The sequence below is a fragment of the Callithrix jacchus genome, chromosome 17 (assembly GCF_049354715.1).
Source record: "Callithrix jacchus isolate 240 chromosome 17, calJac240_pri, whole genome shotgun sequence".
NCBI classification, from domain to species: domain Eukaryota; kingdom Metazoa; phylum Chordata; class Mammalia; order Primates; family Cebidae; genus Callithrix; species Callithrix jacchus.
In genome coordinates, this window is record NC_133518.1 from 70,221,777 (window position 1) to 70,246,875 (window position 25,099).

A 25,099-nucleotide genomic window follows, 5' to 3' on the forward strand; every position below is an offset into this window, starting at 1 on the left:
GCTCTCTAGGATCCGAAGGGGCGAAAGGGAATCTCAGCGCGTCACTCCCCACCCCCTATCCACCTCGGGACCTGGAGGGAGGGGAGGGGCGGCCCCACCCACCCCCGGATATGGACCCGCCCGGCCTGACTGGCTCACACGCACACTCCCTCTCTCGGTCTTCCGCACACGATCGTGGGCCAGACGCTCCTACACAGTAATCTGGAAATTATCACTGGCGACGCAAAGTCACAGGACAGGGAGGCCCTCCGCGCGTCTGGCGGAGGAAGGGAGTGGCAGGTGATCCTCACAGGTAAGCTCGCCGGGCATTTTCATGCAGCAGGGTTATGATAAATGCTTAACGGACACTGAGCTGGGCTGCGCTGGGCTGGGCTGGGCTGGGCTGGGGTGAGGCGCGCGAACTCTCAGGTTTTTGCGAGTGCCTCCTTAAATTGAGTGCCCTAGGTAACTCACTGGCCTAAGCCTAATCCCCTGCCCTGAATGACACGCATAAACCTGGCAAGTCAAAAATCTACCCATTGTTAGCACGCCGCACATGTACCTGGGAGCAGAAGCTCTGAAACCAGGAAAACTGTGGGGGAGGCAAGGGAAATTAACAGATATTTACAAACATTGAAGGATTCTCTGTGTTGGCTGTAACTTCTGTGCCCCTCTTCCCACCTAAAGATGCTCTTTCCGCCCCACTAATAATTTTTGTTAATATAGATATCCATTGCAATCTGAAATATCAAAAATTACCTAGAAAAAGCTTTGAGGAGCTCAGACTCTCTCACACACAGACAAAACAAAAGGTGGTGGATGATAGGTGATCCCAGTCCAAAGGATCTGTGAACCCATGAAGCAGGTAAATACTTAAACAGTTAAAAAAATTCCTGAATGAAAGAGTCAGCTCCCAAGGGGGCAGTTCCCCCGAGCTTGACCCCTTTCTAGCTTCACATCCTTCCAGGAATATTTCACGGGTGGTTTAGCTCTAGAGATTTTCACGGAGAAGCTTCTGGAGCTGAAGAGAAGTGGCTGTGTCCTCAGGTAAATTACAATTCTAGGTTCCTACACCGTGTTGAAGAAAAAATCTGAAGAGAGATTGCATGGACCAACTCTGAAGCCATTCACAACTGAATTCTAATCTGTGACCTTGATCAAATTACCTTCTTTAGCTTAGTTTTCTCACCTGCAACATGGGACAAATGATACTGGCTGTGATAAATTCTGCAAGAATGTTCATTTGTTCAGAATATTTACTGCTGCTTCCTGTAGAAGGAGTATCCTTCCTCCACATGGACCTCAGGCTTGGCCACGGAATCGCTTTGAGCAATGGAATGTGAACAGAAGTAATGAATGCCCCTCCCAAACATAAGCTTTAAGAGCTGTCCTGTGGTTCCACCATCTTTCTCTTTTCCCTATACCAGGAGAGCAGCATGTCCCAGATAAGGGCTCTTCTTAAGCTTGTGTCCTGGAGCGGGAAGGCGTAGAATACATGGCCTAAGCCAGTTAGTGTGACATGCACAAAATGTTTGTTCAAAGCCACTGAGGTTTTTTTGGTTTTGGTTTTGGTTTTGGTTTTTCGTTTTTGGTTTTTTTTTTTTTTGAGACAGAGTGTTGCTCTTTTCCCAGGCTGGAGTGCAATGGCGCATCTCGGCTCACCACAACCTCCGCCTTCCGGGTTCAAGCAATTCTCCTGCCTCAGCATCCCGAGTAGCTGGGATTACAGGCATGCGCCACCACCCCTGGCTAATTTTGTATTTTTAGTCGAGACGGGGTTTCTCCATGTTCATGAGGCTGGTCTCGAACTTCCAACCTCAGGTGATCTGCCCACCTCAGCCTCCCAAAGTGCTGGAATTACAGGCATGAGCCATCATGTCCGGCCTAGCATTATTTTTTACCACACCCTACATTTGCCTAAGCTAACTGATATACTGATGATATATGCATGTTCATTGAGTCCTGCATTGACATACAGACTGAGACGGTGGGAAGGTAGGTACATACCGAACTATAAATGTCATTCATTATGTGCCGAAACACCATGACTTTTTATTGAAGACTGCCACCCTAAGCTCCTGCTAAAAGAGAAGTGTCAGCATTTTGTTTTGTATTATCTAACCTATGCCACCATTATGCAGCCAACCTATAGCTGGACAACAAATTCTCACCTTGACTGAAAAATTAGACCCTTGAGACAGACCAGTTCAAGTAGGGGAAGGAATTAAGCTAAAAGGAATAGTCAAGGCCAGGATGGGGCAGGAGCAAGCCAGCCATATGGCATCAAAAATGTCCAAGGCAGTAGCAAGAGGTGAGTGGAGCAGATGGGCTGAAAGTAGACACAATGGGCTGAAAGAGAGATGAAGCATGTGCTGTTCCCCCTGCAGGCAACACTGTTCCCTGCTCTCTTCACCTGGTTTGTGTTTCTCACCCATTAAGTTATGAATTACAAGTCACTTCTTCCAGAAAGCTTTCCTTGACCTACCTAGTACAGCAAATAGGGAAAAGGTACCTGCAGAATTATCTTTGGAGAGGAAAACGTCTTTATGTTTGAAAAACAATTGGAAAAATACATAATAAATTGGCCAAACATATTTGAAATATGTTTGTAATGCCCAACAGATTCATCTTGCTTGTTACCCAGAAAAGCCAATGCAGGTTTTTGCAATAGAGGAAGAGTTTAACGATTGTAGGGCCAGCCAAGCTGGAGGACAGCAGTTAGGCATTACTCAAATCAATCTCCCTAAAAATTCAGAGCCTAAGTTTCTTTTTTTTTTTCTAAAGGGAAAGGAAGCAAGATACAGTTGGAAGAGGGTGTAGCAGGTGCCTAAGGTTGTTTTAAGGACAGTTTGGTGGGCAGGGGGCTAAGGAATGGGGAATGCTGATCGGTTGGGTCAGGGATGAAATCAAACAGAGTCAAAGTTTGTCTTCTTGCACTGAGTCAGTTCCTGAGTATGGACCATGGGACCTGATGAGCCAGTTTACTACAGAGTGGTGGCAGCTGGTCCATCAGAACACAGGGTATGAAAAATACCTCAAACACAAATCTTAAGTTTTACAACAGTGGTGTTCTATAGGAATGATCAGGGAGGTTAGAAATCTTGTGACCTCTAAAAAAAAAAAAGGCAGGTTTTTAACTATACCTTCATCTTTGCAAAGTTCAGACCCCTCTTTTTTTTTTTTTTTTTTTTTTTTTTAAGACAGGGTTTCACCATGTTGGTTAGGCTGGTCTCGAACTCCTGACCTCAGGTGATCCACCTGCCTCAGCCTTCCAAAGTGCTAGGATTACAGGCATGTACCACCACTGTGCCTGGCTGAAAATTTTTTTTTTTAGATAGCGTTTTACTCTCTGTTGCTCAAGCTGGAGTGCAATGGCATGATCTCGGCTCACCACAACCTCTGTCTCCTGGGTTCAAGCAATTCTCTTGCCTCAGCCTCCCGCGTAGCTGGGATCAGGCAAGTGCCACCACACCTGGCTAATTTTTGTATTTTTGGTAGAGATGGGGTTTCTCCATGTTAGTCAGGCTGGTCTCAAACTCCTGACCTCAGGTGATCCGCCTGCCTCAGCCTCCCAAAGTGCTGGAATTATAGGCATGAGCCACCGCGCCCAACCTGAAAACATTTTTAAACATAAATAGAATGACTGGAAATCTTTTTTTTGTTGTTTTTTTTTTTTTGAGACGGAGTTTTGCTCTTGTTACCCAGGCTGGAGTACAATGGCGCAATCTTGGCTCACCGCAACCTCCACCTCCTGGGTTCAGACAATTCTCCTGCCTCAGCCTCCCGAGTAGCTGGGATTACAGGCAAGTGCCACCATGCCCAGCTAATTTTTCGTATTTTTAGTAGAGACGGGGTTTCACCATGTTGATCAGGATGGTCTCAATCTCTTGACCTCGTCATCCACCTGCCTCGGCCTCCCAAAGTGCTGGGATTACAGGTGTGAGCCACCGCGCCCGGAAATCTAACCGCCATCACAGACCATGTAAAGATTTCAGGAATGAAGCTATGTATGATTAGAGCAATAAGACAAACACATTACACCTCTTGAAATAATGGGCAGAATCAATAATTCCCAGTAGGGAGCTGACTTCCCCATTGTCATCTCCACATGGACCTGGAGAGCTGGTCTGGAGTTTCCAGTAGCTGCTTCTGAGACTCCCTCCTTCAGCTGGAAAGCCTTGGGAGGATGTTCATGGACCAGCAAGTAAGTGAGTGGACATTGACTTCATCAGCCAGATGCTGGAAATGAAGCTTGGCCACGAGTACAGAGAAAATTATCACAACCAGATCACTCTCTGGTATCAACTTGGTCATATCTGTGTCAGAAACATCTGGTCTGATGTGTTACACATCCCAAATAATAATAACAGCTAATATATATTGAGCACTAAGTATGTGCTAGACCCTGCTTTAAGTGTTTTCCACGTACTAACTCATTAAATCCTCACAACCGCCACAACCACTACAGTTCTTACTCCCGTTTTACAGGCAGAGGAAACTAAATTAAAGAGAGGTTCAGCAATAGCCCCCAAATTCTGGTGGAGCCAAGATTTGAACTTAGGCACTTTGGCTACTGAGCCTGAGTTCTTAGCCGCTATGTTATACCACTAGCTTCATAATGAATCCAGTCTCATTTCCTCTACTTAATGAAACTGCAGAAAACACAGTTCAGTGCCTGGAATTCCATTTCCTGTTTTTTTTAATGCATTTAGGCTTCGATCCTCTCATTACACTCTGAGAGAAGCAGCACAGGCACTTGGACCCCTGGCACCCAGCCACAGGGCCTGAACACAGTCATACTTAATACATGTTTATTGCATGAAAAGTGAAGCCCAATTTTACTGAGGAAGAAACGGAAACTTAAAGAGGAGGAGCAGATACTGAACCAAGGCCTTCTGACTCCAAGTCCAGTATTCTTGCTGCTTGAACTTCAGCCGTGATGTGTACATGCAACTTTACCATCCGATGGAAAGAAGAAAATACAAGAATTAAGGTATGAGCAGCCCACTATCCAGTGAATAAACAGCTCCATTAAACTTACCCTGAGAAGCTGGGCGCGGTGGCTCACGCTTGTAATCCCAGCACTTTGGAAGGCTGAGGCAGGTGGATCACGAGGTCAGTGGTTCAAGACCAGCCCAACCAATATGGTGAAACCCCATCTCTACTTAAAAATAAAAGATTAGCCAGTCATGATGGCACGCACCTGTAATCCCAGCTACTTGGGAGGCTGAGGCAGGAGAATCACTTGAACCCAAGAGGCGGAGGTTGTGGTAAGCTGAGAGCGTGCCATTGTACTCTAGCCTGGGCAACAGAGCAAGACTCCATCTCAAAAAAAAAAAAAAAGATTACCCTGAGGATTACGTCCAAATAAATCAAATAACTACAAGGGTTATATGCAGTTTAGACATACGTACAATATTTTTCCAAAATGGAAATAATGTCATTATTTTATTATTTTATTAAATAGATACTCACTTTGAGCACAGACTTATGAAGTCAAAACTGAAATCCAGGTGCAGTGGCTCATGCCTGTAATCCCAGCCCCGTGGGAGGCTGAGATGGGAGGATTGCGCAGGAGCTCCAAACAAGCTTGGGCAACCTGGAGAGACCCCATCTCTAAACACATTTTAAAAATAAGCCAGGCACAGCACATGCACCTGTAGTCCCAGCTACTCGGGAGGCTGTGGCAGGAGGATTACTTGAGCCCAGAAAGTCGAGGCTGCAGTGAGCTATGATTGTGCTGCGGCACTCCAGCCTGGGTGACAGAGTAAACCCTATCAAGACCCTGTCTCAAAGAAAAAAAAAGAAAAGAAAAGAAACTGAAAAATTACTTATAAACCACTGCTAACAATTTATAAATATATATGTTTATATATAATTATATACTTTTATATATGTGTCCATATATATGTATGTGTATACACACACACGTACACATATATACACATCTCCTTCCCTTCTTCCAGACACTCAACAGGTTCATACTATAAAATATATAATACTTTCTAATTTGCCTTGTTCACTGAAGAATATAGTATAGGCAATTTCCTTTAGTGCTGTATCATCATTTCTAACAGTTTCAGAATATTCCGCTGTCTATATGCATCCAAATTTAATCATTCCACCGTGATGAACACTCATATTTCAAGCTTTTGCTTTTGTGAGAAATGTTCTTTAAATATCCTTGTATGTTAGTTTAATTCTTTCCTAGAATACGATCCAATGACTAGGTCAGGCTGCACACACTTATAAATGTGGCTCATGTACTGCAGAATTAACCCCCAGAAAGTCTGAATCAGTGTTTACTATGCTGGTTCTGGCTAACTCTAATGTGTCGGAGCATTGGCTGGATGGAGTAGGCTGGCCTTGTTTGGGCTGAGCTCTCTCTCCTCCACAGGGTCTCTCATCCTCTAGCAGGCCAGCCCAGGCTTGTTCTCATGACGTGGGGAGGGTTCCAGAGGGAGGAAGCAGGAAGGACCTCCTGAAGCCTAGTCTGGGAACTGGTACAATGTCACTTTGCTACATTTCAACTAACAGTGCTAGAATACTGGGACATTTATAAGCAAAAAACTGAGAGACCTATACCTCATACTTTACACACAGGTCACCTCCAAATGGATCAAAAACCGAAATGTGAAATGTAAAACCATCAGACTTTCAGGGGAAAACATGGGGAAAAGATGTATAAACTTGGGTTAGGAAAATGTAGCAAATCCACATTGCCTTTTGTGATAAGGGAAGGACGATGAAGAGGGTAAAACCAAGGGTTCGGGGAGGGGAGCCCAGAACCCCAGATAAGCATTCCCAGGCCTTGAGACCTAATCAAGGAACTTGCAACATTTGCCCGACTGACTTTCAAAATGGCCTTGGACCACCAACCCCTTTGCGCCTCCTGTTTCCCCGCTTTTGAACAAGAATGTCTGAAGCAATTACCCTGTGTCTGCTTCACCATTGCGTTTTGAGTGTGAAGGGACAGATAACCAGTCTCTTTAGTTTCACAGATCAGAGGAACTGCACTCACCGAGCTAAACTTACTAACCTGAGGATCCTCTCCTACAAGACCTGACTTAGGTGGTAAGATTGTGAACTTGAAGCTAGTGCAGTAATGGGATGAGACAGGAGGCCATCGAGGAGTAGGATGAGTATGTTCTACATGAGGGAGGAATATGAAAACATTTGTGGCCAGATAGTAGACTGTAATGATTTCCAAGATATGTCTATAGATTCCTCTGTTTTAGGGGGGAAGCTTAATTCCTCCCATCTTGAATGGGGAAATGAACTTAGTAACCCACTTCTAATGAATACAATATGGCAGAAGTCATGATATATCTTGTCCAAGATAAGGTTATAAACAGGGGAGTGCTCACTCTCTCTGTCTTTCTCTTTTCCCCTGTCTTTCTCTCTCTCATCAGTCACTCTAGGAAAGCCAGCTGCCATGACATAAGAACACTCAAGCCACCAATGGACAGCCCATGTAGGAGGCATGAAGGCGTGCCAGTCACTCTGTCAGTCACCTGAAAGCAGGTTTTCTGAGACCTGCTAACAGCCATGTGAGTGACCTTGGAAGTGGGCTGTCACCAGTCTAGCCTTGAGATGATTGCAGCTGTGACCCACAGCTTGACTACAACCCATGAGAGACACTGAGCCAGGGATACCCAGCTGAAGTGTCTCCAGACTCCTGACCCACAGCCACTGTGAGATAATCAGTGTTTGTTGCCTTAAGCCACGAAGTTTGTGATAATTTGTTTCTCAGCAATGGATAACTAATACAGATGTCTACCCTGACACTTGTCATTTTGGGATCCTTATGTTTTGGGATCCTGCTCACTACCAATGACCAACTTTTCATATCCTGAAGATATGAAGCAGTGAAAATAAGAGAATTCGAGACAGGCAAAAAAAACCAAATAAATAAAAGATATGCCAGGCACAGTGGCTCATGCTTGTAATCCCAGCACTTTGGGAGGTTGAGGTGGGCAGATCACAATGTCAGAAGGTCGAGACCAGGCTGGTCAAGATGCTGAAATCCCACCTCTAAAAAAAATACAAAAATTAGCTAGGCTTAGTGGCACGCACCTATTGTCTCAGCTTCTGGGGAGGCTGAGGCCCGAGAATCACTTGAACCAGGGAAGCAGAGGTTGCAGTGAGCCAAGATCACGCCACCGCACTCCAGCCTAGGCAACAGAGTGAGACAGCTTCTCAAAAACACACACACACAAACATATGTGTGTGTGTGTGTGTGTGTGTGTGTATATCAGTGTGATGTGGACAAAAAGTATGGACACATGGAAATATGGAACAGAATAAAGAATCTCAAAATAGTTTCACATTAATACAGTCAGTTGATTTTGACAGGAGTGCAAAGGCAATTCAGTGTAACTTTTTGTATTGGTTTCCTATTGCTGCTACAAAATATTACCATAAACATAGTGGTTATTGGCTGGGCGTGGTGGTTCACACCTGTAATCCCAGCACTTTGGGAGGCCGAGGCAGATCATGAGGTCAGGATGTCGAGACCATCTAGGCTAACACAGTGAAACCTCATCTCTACTAAAAATACAAAAATTAGCCAGGCATGCTGGCAAATGCCTGTAGTCCCAGCTACTTGGGAGGCTGAGGCAGAAGAATCACTTGAACCCGGGAGGTGAAGGTTGCAGTGAGCCAAGATCACACCATTGCACTCCAGCCTGGGTGACAGTGAGACTCCATCTCAAAACAAAACAAAACAAAAACATAATGGTTATTATAAAACAATACAACTTGGTTATTTTGCAGTCCTGGCAGTCAGAAGCCCAAAAATGGATCTTAAATGGTAAAATCAAGGTAGCAGCAGAGCCATGTTTCTGGAGGCTCTAGGGGAGAATGTATTCCTTGCCTTTTTCAGCACCTCGAGGCTGCCCACATTCCTTGGTTCCTGGATCTCGGTCACTTTCAGCAAGAATATCACTCCAGTCTGGTTCTGTCACTGCACCTCCTCCTCCTCCTCTGAGCCTCCTCTCTTTTTCACAGAAGGACCCTTGTGATTACACTGAGTACGCCTGGATGATCTTTTCAACAGGTGGTGGAACTGGACATCTATCTGCAAGAAACGAACAAACCTTGGCCAGGCATGGTGACTCATGCCTGTAATCCCAGCACTTTGGGAGGCCAAGGTAGGAACGTGACTTGAGGCCACAATTTCAAGATCAGCCTGGGCTACATAGCAAGATAATGTCTGTCCAGAAAACAAAAATTTTTTTTTTTTTTTACAGAGTCTCACTGTGTCATCCAGGCTGGAGTGCAGTGGCGTGATCTCAGTTCACTGCAACCTCCACCTCCCGGGTTCAGGCAATTCTCCTGCCTCAGCCTCCCGAGGAGCTGGGACTACAGGGGCACACCATCACGCCCAGCTAACTTTTTGTGTTTCAGTAGAGATGGGGTTTCACCATGTTGACTAGGATGGTCTTGATCTCTTGACCTCATGATCTGCCTGCCTCGACCTCCCAAAATGCTGGGATTACAGGCATGAACCACCGCACCTGGCCAGAACTTTTTAAATAAAAAATTAGCTGGGTATGGCCGGGCACGGTGTCTCAAGCCTGTAATCCCAGCACTTTGGGAGGCCGAGGTGGGTGAATCACGAGGTCAAGTGATCGAGACCATCCTGGTCAACACGGTGAAACCCCGTCTCTACTCAAAATACAAAAAATTAGCTGGGCATGGTGGCGCGTGACTGTAATCCCAGCTACTCAGGAGGCTGAGGCAGGAGAATTGCCTGAACCCAGGAGGCGGAGGTTGCGGTGAGCCGAGATTGCGCCATTGCACTCCAGCCTGAATAACAAGAGCAAAACTCCGTCTAAAAAAAAAAAAAAAAAAAATTAGCTGGGTGTAGATAGCATATTCCTGTAGTCCTAGTTCCTCAAGAGGCTGAGGCAGGAGTATTGCTTGAGCACAGAAGTTCAAGGCTGCAGTGAGCCGTGATCATGCCACTGAACTCCAGCCCGGGCAATAGAGTAAGACCCTGTCTCTAAAAACTAAGCAAACAAATATTTACAAAAGATATGGGTAAGGAAAGGCAAGCCAAAGACTGGGAAATATATTTGCAAATCATATGTTTGACAAAGGCCTTGTCCCTTGTATATGCAAAGAACTCTAAAAATGCAGAAGTAAGAAAACCTTACATTTTTAAATCAAAAAATTTAAGGATTCACTTCACCAAGTAAGATATACAGATGTCCAAAAAAGCACATCAGGAGATGTTCAACATCACTAGTCATAAAAGAAATACAAATAAAACTACAATGGAATACTACATACCTATTAACATCACACACACACACACACCCCAAAACTGAGGATACCAAGTGCTGGTGAGGATGTGGAGTAACTGGAACTCTTACACATTGCTGGCTAGAGTGCAAAATAGTACAGTCACTTGGGAAAACTGTTTGACAGTTTCTTTTAAACATACGCTTACAACATGATCTAGTTATTCCTCTTCTGGGTATTTATCCAAATGCAATGAAAACCTATGTTGTACAAAAAATAAATTAAAAAACGTGAATGTTTACTGCTGCCTTATTCATAATCATCGAAACCTGGAAACAGCCCAAAATTCATTCCCTCAACTGGGGACTGAATTAAAATTGTAAACACACTCTGATACATTGATACAATAAATGACTACTCAGCAATAAATGAGAGTGAACTATATTACATGCAACATTGCAAGCGAATCTCATGCATTACGTTAAGTGAAAGAAACCAGACTCAGCCACACACTATGTGATTTCCTTGATAATGACATTCTGGAAAAGGCAAAACTATAAGAACAGAGATGAGATTAGTGATTGCTAAGAGCTAAGAGTGGAGCAAGTGTTTGACTACAAAGAGGTAACCAGACAGAAATTTTTTTGAAGGCGGGTGGATTGATGGAACTGTCCTCTAACTTGCGACAGTGGGTACAAGAGCTCCAGGCACTCACTGAAACTCATATACTGTCCACAAAAAAAAAAAATAGTAAAATGTATTAAATGTAAGCTTCTAAAACAAATTTTTAAAAAAGAAGAAAAAGGTATATGAGATCAAATGTCCTGTATACGTTAGTGTTAGAGAATAAGTTCCCTATGTCAGGGAACAAAAGGATGGATGGATGGATGGATGGATGGATGGATGGATGGATGGATGGATGATGTCTGCCAGCCTGCCTGCATGCCTGCTGAAAATTTTCAGTGATATTTCTAAGATCTTTCGGGCAGGTGTGCAGGTGACTTTTCTATACACCTTCCTTAAGTGACAGTAGTGTGAGCATTTGATTAAACAAGATACCAAATCAGAAAATTCTTTATAAATTGAAAGTGTGCTACAAGCGCCAGATGTATTATTGCCGAAGGAAGAAACAGTCTAGATATTCATGTATTTTGTAATAATATTGAGGCTCCTGAAAGGCCACAAAACAGTATCCCAGGTTTTTAAAGAGCCGCAGGAAGTGCCTGTCCAGAGGTGAAGTGGCATGCAGTTACCGTGATCGACACAGTGCAAAGTCGCTGTTAATAGCCATCCATGACATCTCCCCTTCCTGATTTGCCGTCTGACAAAATGTCCTGTGGAGGGCTGGAAATGGAGGATGAATCCGATCTCAGCATTTTCCTAAAAAGGAAAATGAAACTCAGAAAAAAGAGACTCCAGGGTCATGCTGTGAGCTGGAGGTAGAGTTGGGACTGCCAGTTTCAAGGCAGAATGTTCTTGACTGGATGCCATTTCAATGGCAGTTTTAAGTGGTTTGCAAAATACAAGTCCTTCTGACTTCCCCGCAGGTAAACCCAAATAACCAGAATTGAAGATTACCAAAGTAGGCAAAATATTCTAGAGACATAAAAGGGGGAAAACACAATTCAATGTTCCTGTAAAGAGAAACTTCTGTCCAATGAAACCTTTTAATATTTGTATTTTTCATTATTTTGAGTCAGAGTCTCACTCAGTTGAGCAAGCTGGAGTGCAGTGGCGTGATCTCAGCTCACTGCAACCTCCACCTCCTGGATTCAAGTTATTCTCCTGCCTCAGCCTCCTGAATAGCTGGGATTACAGGCGCATGCCACCCACCATGCCCAGCTAATTTTTGTAGAGACAGGGTTTCACCATGTTCGTCAGACTGGTCTTGAACTCCTGACCTCTTGATTCGCCTGCCTCGGCCTCCGAAAGTGCTGGGAGGGATTATAGGCATGAGCCACCGCGCCCAGCTTCTTTTTGGATCAAACCTAATAGTCAAGTCCATTTTTACAGGTTGAAATTACTGAAGAAAGAAAGCAAAAGCCCAAAAAGCAGCAAAAAGATCCCACTGTCAACTCCAGAGGGTGTAGAACTTAAAATGAAAAGCAAGTATCTTTGGACAGGGAGAAAGTTCAGTGTGTGAGCACTCCATTCAGTGTGGCATATGGCTGTGAATCTTGGAGAACTAAAGCCACCCTTCTACCCTTCTTCCCAGAAGGTGCTCCACTCACAAGGGGAGAGAAGCCAGAGGGAAGGAAATTATCATGGAGATTCATCTTGATGCAAAGGTGGGAGCCTTAATTTATAGATACCACACGGTTCTTGCAGCTGAATGGTTTGCTTTCTGATGAGACACATTTGAGATCATCATATGCTCAAATTTACTAGCAGACATTATGCAGTAAATTATTTCTGGCTTTAAAAGCATGCCCAATTTATGTGCACAGCAGAGCCCTGTAAGTATGACTATTACAATGTCAATAAGCAGTGTGTAAGTCCTAGTAGTCTCCCTATGAGCACTTATGAACATCATTTTTTTTTAGATGGAGTCTCCCTCTATCACCAGGCTGGAGTGCAATGGCACAATCTCAGCTCACTGCAATCTCTGCCTCCTGGGTTCAAGTGATTCTCATACTTCAGCCTCCCGAGTAGCTGGGATTACAGGCATGCGCCACCATACCCAGCTAATTTTTGTATTTTTAGTAGAGATGGGGCTTCACCATGTTGGCCAGGCTGGTCTTGATCTCCTGACCTCATGATCCACCCACCATGGCCTCTCAGAGCGCTGGGATTACAGGCGTAAGCCACCACCTCTGGCAGAACATCATTCATTTTTAAAGAGATAAAGGAGAGTTAGTGAATTGGCAGATGACAGGCAGAAGGATTTTTTGTTTTGTTTTTACTTTTCCTATCAAACAGTCTGCTTACCACAAATTTCATCAAGTAAACATTTGGGGATGGGAGATGGAACAGCCGTGAGTTTGTGCCTCTTCCCTGTCGTAGGGCAACTTGCCTCTCTGAGCCTCAGTGTTTCTGTTTTGTTTTGTTTTTGCTTTTGAGACAGGGTCTCACTCTGTTGCCTAGGCAGGAGTGGGAATGCAGTGGCACAGTCCTGGCTCATGGCAGCCACAACTTCCTGGGCCCAAGCAATCCTTCTACCTTAGCCTCCAAGTAGCTGGGACTATAGAGGTATGCCCCACCATGTCCAGCTAATTTATTTTTTGTAGAGACTGGGTCCTACTCTTTTGCCCAGGCTGGTCTCGAACTCCCGGGCTCAAGCAGTCCTCCCTCCTCGACCTCCCAAAATGCTACAGGTGTGAGTGGCTGTGCCCAGCTACAGCCTGTTTTCTCATCTGAAAAATAAGTTGGTAGCACCCACTTCGTGGTGCTGTTTCAGCTTCTAATAAGGTATCCTGAGTTGTAGTACTCAGTGAATGGTAAAGTACTACAAAGTATGAGGGAGTATTGGGGGTTTTGTTTTCCTTGTGGCATTTTTGTTTTTTTGCCCCCAAATGAAAGGGAAGAAATGAGGAATGGCTTCGGCATTGTTAGAAATAGTGAATTCCAAATTTCTCTTCAAAGAATCAGTATGTCCGTATGTTCAGCTCTCTTATTCTTTATTTCACCATTTTAAAGTTTAACTTCCTTGTAGTTTTAGTAAACAACCTTTTCCACCAGTTCTAATCAGTAGTTCACATCTGTTCCCCCAGTCCCCTGCTCTTTCCTGACTCATCCTGGTCACCTGCTTTGACCTGAGTCACCCCTGGTCACCTTCTCTGACCTATCCCATAACTGTCCTTCCTGCCAAACTACCCATTCCATCACTCTGGCTGGTACCCTGGCTCTCTTTAAAATAGCCAACTGGAATTAGCTTAGACTGTGCGATCTAACCCTAGCCAATAGGGGATTGACACAGCAGTAGGGGTTACCTGCATCAGGAATAAGAACCCCTTCCCCCTCCTTCCTTGTCCAAGTGTGCGCTCGCCATTGTTCCATCTGTGAGCCACACCTTTCTGTAGAGGTAAATTGCCTTGCTGAGGAAATTTGTATTTGAGTGCTACTTCTTTTGCAGCACTGAAAATTCTCACGTAACAAGCATCCAAGTATACTCCACATCAGCATATCTCACCACTGGCAACTAACCCTGTTGAATGAAAACCACTCACAAAATATTCCACATGAGTGCTGAGTCCATTGATTTCTTGCTAGCAAGAGAAAATTGTTAGAATTTGAGCAGATGGTTGTACCCCAGCATCAGGCTTATTTACAATTTAGAAAGGGAACTTCACAACTACTGTATATTAACTTGGGATCGCAATGATGAAGATACTTCATTCTGTCACTAGCAAAACCCATAATCAAATTCCAGTATCCTTATCTGTCCCTTTCATTGGATCTTTTTCAAGCCATTTGATGGGTACACACCAAATAGGGTCCTCTAGTCATTTGAATTCCCCACTGTCTAGCTGTTCTTGCCAACTGGCTACCCATCAGTTCTGTTCATACTGAGAACTCCACCCTTTCCCTCTCTAGCTGTAGTCTCCTATTCCTGAATCTTCCTCATAGACCCACGTCTATTGGTTTTTCTGTCCCTACTGAGATTTTCCCCCTTTGGCTATGGTAAGATCTGCACCATTAATGGAGAATTTCTTTCTTTTTTTTTTTTCTTGAGATGGAGTTTTGCTCTTGTTGCCCAGGCTGGAACACAATGGCGTGATCTTCGCTCACTGCAACCTCCGCCTCCCAGGTTCAAGCTGTTCTCCTGCCTCAACCTCCCAAGTAGGCATGTGCCAACATGCCCAGCTAATTTTTTATTTTTAGTAGAGACAGGGTTTCTCCATGTTGGCCAGGCTGGTCTCAAACTTCTGACCACAGGTGATCTACCCGCCTCGGCCTCCCAAAGTGCTGGGATTACAGGTGTGAGCCACTGCGCCCAGCTAATGGAGAGTTTCTAACTCAGACAGTTCTTTATCAACTATCTTGAATAAATAAAATGTATTCATTCATTGGCTTAGAGCAGTCCTTCACACTTTAGTATAAATGGTATTTAAAAGCTATTGACCTATTTTGCATACCTAAGAACACACAAGATTGAAGAAAATGTATAAAAGAGAAAAAAGGATGGACATAATTTGTAAACTGATATCAGCTAGACAGTGATAATCTCCAGAAAACAGCCTACCTTTTAGTTTTCACTTGTCCCCTCTCTGCTGTTAGCACTGCGCTGGGGCTTACAGGCTTGATCAGCTGTCTCCCCTCTGCTGTATGGAGGGTATCATTATAAATCCAGGGACAGTTTGCACAAGGGCTGCAGTGGCAATCTGAGGTGTGGCATGAGGCAAAGATATCGATCTTTCCTGTCTTCCCAGCTGCTCCCCCAACCTGATTCCCTTATGTCAGTGATGATAACATGGCCCAGATTTTTTTCTTTCTTTTCAATAAATGTGATTATTTATGCTTTGGGAGACTTTTCATATAAAAATATCAAAATCAATTTTTAAAATTCTTTGCCATTCATAAGTTTTGCTTTGGGGATCGGAAAATCTGGCTGCCTCCACTATGCCCAGATGTCAGGGAGCACCTTTTCCAAGACATGCCCACGACCTGGGGAAATGAAAATCAGAGAGCATTCTGCTTTGTACTGAAACTCTCTAAATTCTGATTCAGAGTAATATTACTGCTGTCACAAAACCGGACCTGAAAACAGGGCATTAAAAAGGTCATTTGATTTCCTTGCCTTAGGTCAAGACCAAAATGTTCATAAGAGCCTCTTCTAAAACGAATTCCCTTCTGCTTTAAATATCTTGTGGTGTGGCCTCAGCTATATCTAGTGATGTGGCCCAGATGATCTTTGCTACAAAGATAACCAAAAATTCTGAGTCTCATGGTCCAGGGGTTATGTTTCAAAGATCATCTTCCTGTTAGAAACATCAGCCTTCATTTCCTCTTCCTTACTCATACCGGCTTATTCTATTTGAGGCTGTCTTCCTGTACCTGGTGAATTAACGTTCATTTTCCTGGGTTTTATACAAGTACAAAGCCCTGCTCTCTCCATATAATTTCACTGTGGCATGGTCATGCTGACATGACAGAATGACATGACAGAGTTAGCACTCTAGATAAAGGAGAAAAACTAAGATCATCATGTTCAGCTTATATTATAAGATGGGCTCAAAGACCAAAGGTGCATTCCACATAGTGTTTAGGATCAGACTGCCTCCAATTGGTTCTGCTACTTTAGAGCTATATGACCTGTATGGGCCTTAGTTCCCTTATCTATCGTGTAAAGATCACCACAACACACCAGTGGGCTTCTGTGATGGCGAAATGAGATTGTAAGGAGGCCAGCACACTAACTCCCATGTAAAGCACAATCAGTGCCTCTACTGGAATCCATCATTTATCTAACACACTCTAAAAGCATTTCTGTAACATCTGTGCAAAACCACGGGGCTGTTCTCAGTACGGTTTGTCAGCCCCTCCTCCTGATGGCTGTTCCTCCCTTTACCATTGCTGACTCCTGCACTGCAATGTGATCTGGCCAGCTCTAGGTAGATTACACTTCAGTTTCCAAGCCAATTTTGAGAGGGAATAGAAAAAATATTCTGCCTTCTCTGCTCAGCAGTCTCCCCCTTCTTCCCGGAACTGCTCTTTCGCTGACTCTGGCCGTGTGGTTCACATGGGAAATTCCTTTCCCTTCCAAGTACTCTAAGACATGCAGCTCTCCAAACCAGAGCACTTACAGACATTCCTGCAAATCTTTGGAACTGGAATGGAGAAAAGACTGTCCTTAACCCATGGTAACAGCCTCGGGAGGGGGACTTGGAGCTGTTAGCAGCCATGTTCCCTGCTGGATGGACAAGGTCTGTGTGCTAGGACAGAGAATCAAGCTTACAGGCAGAGTTGAGAGATGAGAAAAGGTTTCTGCGGGCGCTGTTGTCTGTCCACTCTTCCTGAAGGCTGGCTGTCAACCTGTGCTCTGTGGCATAAACTCTCATTGTTTCAGGTGGGGTTCTGTGCTTGCAACCAAGCAGCAATGCCTAAGATGAGGGGCAAACATTCATTCAGCCTGGATGTGTCCCAAGAGAACTTCTCGATCTGCAACCCTTGCCTGGCCTACTCTGTAAGGCTGAGGTCTATATTAACCCCTACACTCTCGCTGATCTGCTGGTGCATTTTGTCTGGCATCTTAATCTGCCAATAAAATAATAGTCATAGGTATTACTTGAGGGTGTCTGGTACAATAAGCATTTTATATCTATTATTGTTCTTCATTGTGCTAAAGTGTAATTTCAAAAGGTAAAATCATGACTCTGGTGCAAATGTGAAATGAACCCATGCCAAGGGATTTATTCAACTCATTAATTAATAGGGAAACCAGTAGGATGTAAAAACTGGTACAAATAAGAATTTGAATTACAGAGATTTATATTCTCAACAAGAGAAAATTAATTGGCATTGCTATGAGCAGGAATTGTTACCATCAGTTTTCTATCAGTTAATTTCTACTGTTAGTTGTATTTTTAAAAAGCCTAGTCATTGCTTCTCAGCCTTTTGGCTAAGATCAAGCGTTTAAAAAAAAAAATGCCTAGTAAATGGCAAGTCAGTGAAATGTGCACACCCCTGTGGAATCAGATATTCCCAGAGGGTCCCCGACAATGGCCCCCCTCAGTTGAAATAACACTCAGTAATCTCTTTTATCCAATCCCAACTCTTGGACCATTTTTTGTTTTTAACAATTACAACCCTGCAGAAGAGAGATGATTATGCTCAAGAAAACATCATCTTCATTCTGAGATGAGGACACTGAGGCTCACAGAAGTAAGACATTCACTTTGCTCACATGATTAATAAATGGCAGGTTAGGGTTCAAACCCAGCTCTGACTCCAGATTCCCAGGCTAAACTGCCCAATTGGCTGCGTTCTAGGTATACTTCCTGGCTCATACAAATTCATCTAGGGGAAAGCATTACTCACTCATTCATTTACTCAACCATTTAACAGAATTGTCTTTTCTCCTGTGTTTTACGTGCCATGATGAATTGTTCTCATTCAGCCAACCCAAGACCACCAGGAATAAAGCCTGCTCTGACAAAGTCATGTTTATTACATGTTGCAAAGAGACTACACACCAGAAAAACCATAGGGTATCTCCCAGACAGGGAAAAGAAGAATTACAGTATGGGGCATGGAGAAGAGCGGAATTGAAACGAAATGTATTTTGATAGACTCAAAGCAAGATAGATCTAAATGTAAAGGTATCATCATAAGTCCTGGACTATGAAGCAGACCCAGGAACCTGTTTGCTGGGAAGCTATAGCTGTGGAATGCTGTGTCCAGAAACCCTTCCTTCAAAGCTCTGTACCCAGGATTTAAATCAAGGCTGCTTCTCTATGTCGGTGACTTAGATCCTCCAGGCAAGAGTGGGATGTTTCATTCTTACTAATAGCATTTCAAACAGCAGTGTTTCTGATAGTCTAGGATTTTAGAGAAAAAAGGTTTCTCAATGAGTTAGAAGGCACCACTCACTCTGAGAACGGAGTTTTGTGACCCTTTACCACTACAGCGGGTTCCTTGGGAGAAATACTTAGTTAACTTTGGATCTGGTTTTATCTTTTATTCCAGCCTGATGAATGGCCAGGCAGATTTTAATAGTCCAAGCTAATTTGTACTTTCTCTTGTCTCAATGGGGGTGACAGACAATCAAGTCATTACTACACAGTGGGAGAAGCAGCTGTGATGAGGGTTTAATTTAGACTTCATTTAGGTCAGGGAAGACTGTCTGCAGGACGCAGACCTCCCAGCTGGGAAAAGCAGAAGCTGGCTGAACTGAAGTGGGGAAGAGGAGTGTTACAGTGCAGTGAGGACTTGGGCAGAGGCACAAGAGTGGGCCAGAGGGTGGTAAATTGGAGGAATCACAAGGGTCATTGAAGGCGAATCAACAGAATGTCTAGCAAGCTGGGGACTGCATTAACACAGTTGATCAAAACTTACACCAAACTCTCCTCTGGCTAATGTTAGAAAGCACAGGTCAGTGTAGAGTGGGTGTTCTCTATTCAGGAGAGGGTCATTAGTGTGGTCTTCCTATACATATACACATGAAAGGCAAGTAGCCCCCAGCAGGGGAAGCGCTAAGGGGGAGTTCCCCTCGGGTTTCCTAAGGCACCTGCTTTGTGAAGCTGATCCCTGTGGGGAAAGTGAAGCATTTGTAGACCTGCCTTGAACCAGCCCATCCTTTTTCCTGAGGCCATTTAGGGAACCAGGCGGGTCTTTAACCAATGCTGAATTTCAGGAAAGGACAAGAACAGCCAAGGGGGTGTTTCTGAGGACTGGATATAGCAGCGGGCGGTATCATTCAAGGTCCTGGGAGGGAACACACTGCACAGTGAATCAGGATATTCCTCTTCCTTGTCTGTTCACTGGCCAAAACCAATCAGGAACAGAGGACAAGGAGGGCAAGGATTTAATTGGTCCAGGTGGACCTGGGCATCGGAGGTCATGTAGCTCCGCAGGGCACTGCCGTGTGTGGTCAGCACTGAGGGCGCCTCTCTTCACTGGCCAAACCCAATCAAGAATAGCGGGCAAGGAGGGCTGCCAAGGCTGTCCCTGGAGGTCAGCCTCCAGGGCAGGGAGCAGGCTGGGAAAGGGAGAACAGTGGATTTGGAGGGACAAAGTAGAAAGTTCTAGAACAGGGGCTAATGCTAAGAGCTTTTTCTGACTTCTTCACCCTGGCACAGAGGTTTTTCTCTGCAAAACAACAGCTGGATCTGGGAAAATGAGATAAAAGGGGTTGTCACTTATTTCACAGCAGGGAACAGCAGATCCTAGCACTGTGGATGTGGGTGTCTTCCACAAACTGCCACCTTTTGAGACAGGCACTAGAAAGCATTTTAAATTACTTACTTACTTAGTTTTAACTTAAATTATATTATTTAAAATGATTTCTTAGCCAGCTGTGGTGGCTCACACCTGTAATCCCAACACTTTGGTAGGCCAAGGGGGGCGTATCACAAGGTCAGGAGTTTGAGACCAGCCTGACCAACATGGTAAAACCCGGTCTCTACTAAAAATAGAAAAAATAGCCAGGTGTGGTGGCACACACCTGTAATCCCAGGTACTCGGGAGGCTGAGGCAAGAGAATAGCTTGAACCTGGGAGCCAGAGGTTGTGGTGAGCAGAGATTGCTCCATTGCACTCCGGCCTGGGCAACAGAGCAAGATTCCATCTCAAAAAAAAAAAAAAAAAAAAGATGTGGAGAGAAAGAAAACAGGGACAAAAAGCAACACTTAATTTTCAATTTTGAGCTTCAAGATAGCAGTTGGAGAACTAGAAAATCTTGTCTCCAGGCATCACCTTCTTCAGTTCCTCTGCATTTTTCTAAGCTTTGGAGGAATGTATGCATTGATTTCTAACAATGTTCTGAATTTTCTTTCCACAAAACTATTGAACACCTGCTATGTGGCAGGTACTAAGAAGACAACAGAGAAGAGAATATGGTGGCTGCCCTCGAGGCCCTGACAGCCTTGCTGAGCATTAGATACGCGCACAGTTATTTGCAAGTGTGTGGCTGAGCCTCTAACACAATGCAGGCCATGTTTTAGACTAAAGGAAAGGCTACCTAGAATTTTTTTACAGGTGCATGCAATTAAGTTAATTATCATCCTTGTTTCATGGTGTTTATCGTCTTCAGCCTGTTTTCTTTTTTCCAATTCAGTGTCCACCTATGTTTCTCACCATAGGCACCCACGTCAATGGACTTCATAAGGATCTTCGGATATGTTGGCATCTATAAAAATACACAGAGGTGGTATCACACCATAGATCTTAAACTGCTGCTTCTTTACTTAAATTACTTAACTCTAATTTTTTCTTTTTATTATTTTACTTTAAGTTCTGGGATACATGTGCAGAACAGCAGAATACCTGTTACATAGGTATACATGTGCCGTGGTGGCTTGCTGCACCCATCAACCCGTCATGTAGGTTTTAAGCCCCACATGCATCATGGATTTGTCCTATTGCTCTCCCTCCCCTTCCCCCTAACCCTCAACACTAATCTTTCTTTTCTTTTCTTTTTTTGAGATGGAGTCTCGCTCTGTCGCCCAGGCTGGAGTGCAATGGTGCAATCGCAGCTCACTGCAACCTCTGCCTCCAGGGTTCAAGTAATTCTTTTGTCTCAGCCTCCCAAGTAGCTGGGACTACAGGCGCCTGCCACCAGGACTGGCTAATTTTTGTATTTTTAATAGAGATGAGGTTTCACCTTGTTGGTCAGGCTGGCTCGAACTCCTGGTCTCAAGTGATCCACCTGCCTCGACTTCCCAGAGTGCTGGGACTACAGGTATGAGCCACCGCATCCAGCTGTCTTGTTTTATTTTGGTTGTAAAACAATAAAAAATCCATTTCGATTTCCCCATTTTGTGCATTTTTCTGTTGGATTTACTTTAGCTACTATTTCTGTCACTTTTTGATGATGTAAAAATCTCCCTTTCTATAAGCCAATTACCATCTTTGTCTATATCATATTAAAAATGAGTTATTAATTATACTGTTATATAATCCATTTAACTTTTTTTTACCTAATTGTTCCTGTTTTCTGGGTCTTAAGAAATCCTTCAACCCCACCTCTCTTCTATCCCCAAAAGGATACTCTTCCTACGTTTTCTTTTTTCAAAAAGTTTATTTATTATACTTTAAGCTCTGCGGTACATGTGCGGATCACGCAGGTTTGTTACATAGGTATACACATGCTGTGGTGGTGGTTTGCTGTATCCATTGCCCCCTCATCTACATTAGGTATCTCTCCTAATGCTATTCCTCCCAATCCCCCTACATTTTCTTTTTTTTAACTTTATACTTTTATCTTTCCATGGGATCTTAGTTGATCTGAAATTCACCTTCACACAGAGTGAGGTAAGGACCTAATTTTACTTTTCTCCATTAGTGAGGCACTGTTGCCTTTCTCCACTGACTTGTGGTGTCAACCTCATATATCAAGTTCTCACATACACAGCTTTGCTTCTGCTCTCTGTTCTGCCCCATTGGGCTATCCACCCACAATTATGTGCCGTGATGCTTTCGTCGCTGTGGCTTTGCTGTGTGTTAATATCTGCAAGGCTAGTTGTGTTTCTTGTCTTTTCTTTTTGAAAATGAACCTAAGGGCATTCCTTCTTCTATAGACAATTTTTTTTTAATTTATTCATTACTATTTTTGTAGAGATGGGGTCTTGTTATGTGGACCAGGCTGATCTCAAACTCCTGGCTTCAAGCAGTCCTCCCACCTCAGCCTCCTAAAGTGCTGGGATTACAGATGTGAGCCACTGAGCCCAGCCAACAAGCATATTTAACACTTGACATGTAGTACCTGGAATCCATCTGAAAAATATAAAATATTCTCTTTAGGCCTGATGATATTTTTGTTTTTATGTCCATATACTTTGCCTCAGGTGTTCTAGGTCTTGGAATTTGTCCTGCAAATATAATTGTACAAGTGGGTAAAGCTATATATACGGGCTATTTATTGTAAACATCCTAAACGTTCATCAATAAAGGAATTATAAGTTTCCTGTGGCTGCTATAGCGAGTTACCCCAAACATGTTTCACGCAAACTTAGTTTGCTTAAAACATAGTAAATGTATCATTTCACCATTTTGGAAATCAGAAGTCTGAAATCAGTATCACTAGTCCAAAATCAAGGTGCCAGCAGGTGCCGGAGGCTCGAGAAGAGACTCCATCTCTTGTCTTTTCCAGCTCCTGTTTACGGCCCACACTTCTTAGCTTGTGACCTCAACATTCCCATTTCTACCGCTGTCTTCAGTGCCTTCTCTGTATGTCAAAGTTCCCTCTGCCTCTGTCTTATGAGGACACTAATGATTGCATTTAGCACCTCCCCATGCCAATAATATAGGATATTCTCCCCATCTCAAAATTTTAATCACATCCAAAAACATTATTTCTTTACACGGGGTAACATGTTTGGGTTCCAGGGATTATGATGTAGACATTTGGGGGGCTATTATCAAGCCTATTACCGGAATGATTAAATTATTGTATATTACTACAATGAAATATTTTTCTTTTGTTTTTTTTTTTAAGACGAAATCTCTGTTGCCCAGGTTGGAGTGCAGTGTGGCTCAGTCTTGGCTCACTGCAACCTCCGCCTCCCAAGATCAAGCAATTCTCCTGCCTCAGCCTCCTGAGTAGCTGGGATTACAGGTGCCCACCACAACATCCAGCTAATTTTTGTATTTTTAGTAGACATGCGGTTTCACCATGTTGGCCAGGCTGTTCTCAAACTCCTGACCTCAAGTGATCTGCCCGCCTCGGCTTCCCAAAACGTGAGCCACCGCGCCTGGCCTGAAATATTTTTCCATTATTAAAAAGAATGAACTTTGGGAGGCCAAGGTGAGCAGATTACTTGAGTCCAGGAGTTCAAGACCAGCCTGGGCAACATGGTCAAACCCCATTTCTACAAAAACAAACAAAACCACAGAAACCAGCAGAGAGTAGTGTTGCATGCCTGTAGTCCCAGCTACCGGGGAGGCTGAGTGGGAGGATCACTTGAGTCCAGGAGGTTGAGGCTGCAATAAGCCAAGATTTCACTCCATGACACTATGTTCCAGCCTGGGAGACAGAGTGAGATTCTGCCAAAAAAAAAAAAAAGAAGTGGAAGTACATATATTTACATGAAAACATGTCGAAGACATATTGTTAAGAGGTTTTTTAAAAGCACATTTCAAAGCAGTAGTTATAGTATTACCCTAAAGTATAATTTACATACATTATGCAAGTGCTTACATATGTTTTTAAAAATATATCTGAATAGACACACAGCAACAGTTATCTCTGGAGAATGCAACTGGGATGAGCCAGGAGGATGAGACAATTTACTGTTCCTTTATACTTTTCTATACTGTTTATGTTTTTAAAATCATGAACATGTTTGTGTTTTTATAATCACTGTGAAGTGTTTTCGTTATAAAATATTCTCTAGCCCATCTGCCCAAAGTGCCCCTAGTCCTGTTAAGTAGGAACTTCTTGCTTTCCCCAGAAATCCTTTTTGCAGAACGGCAAAGGAATCCTCGTCCACGGCCTGTCGTTGTCCTCTATCACCACCTGTTGATGAACCTGCAGTTGTAAGTCATAATAGGGATAGGGAAAGAAGCTAATGAATCAGCCTTCAAAGTGAGCAAACATGTGAGCCTGCAAATCCACATCCACATCAGGCTGTGTCTCTCGCTAGCTGGGGAAACTTGAGCAAGTCACTTAAACTCTCAGATGTTCTTATCTTTAAAACGATATGCTCTTCCACACAGGGTTATGATGAGGAATAAATGAGACAATGCATTTCCAAGTAAAGTGCTTGGCATGAGCTGAATGTAGTCTCCCCAGGTGTGAATGAATGCACTGGTGAAATTTAAGATGGAAAAAAGCAAGGATGATATTACATATAAAATCAGATTTGAAATACCAGCCTCACTGCAGTTGAATAAGCGCTGCGCCACGAGAAGTTCAGGTTCTGAATGGACAGACGCGAGGTGGTCCTCACACAAGCCCCTTCCCCATCTTGGGCTCAACTTTCAACAACTGAAAAATAATGGCATGAACTAGACCTCTAGGGTCTCTTCTGGCTCTCATATTCTATAATTCTGGGGCTTAGACACATGATTTATGATTGTGCTTTTCAATCATGTTTCTGCAAGTATTTCTAGAAAATGCTTTATGGCCTTGAGGCTAAAATATTGAATGCATTTGTTATGGGCTGAATTGTTTCCCCCACCCCCCAAATTCATCTGCTGAATCTCTAGCTCCTGATGCGACTGTTTTCGGAGACAGGACCTTTATTTACAAAGGCATTTATGATTAAATGAGGTCG

At 43.6% G+C, this 25,099-nt stretch overlaps 1 long non-coding RNA gene across 2 annotated transcripts; it reads left to right on the forward strand.

Moving 5' to 3' along the window:
• The first annotated feature begins 140 nt into the window (after positions 1–140).
• On the forward strand, positions 141–15,658 carry LOC144579951 (uncharacterized). 2 transcript variants are annotated; one of them, XR_013528711.1, is made up of 5 exons: positions 141–292; positions 4,692–4,972; positions 7,392–7,529; positions 12,443–12,515; positions 14,900–15,658. It is a non-coding gene; the product is annotated as an uncharacterized LOC144579951 (long non-coding RNA). The 2 variants fall into 2 exon arrangements; XR_013528710.1 differs by lacking the exons at positions 12,443–12,515; positions 14,900–15,658 and having other exon boundaries at positions 4,692–10,434.
• The last annotated feature ends 9,441 nt before the right edge of the window (positions 15,659–25,099 follow it).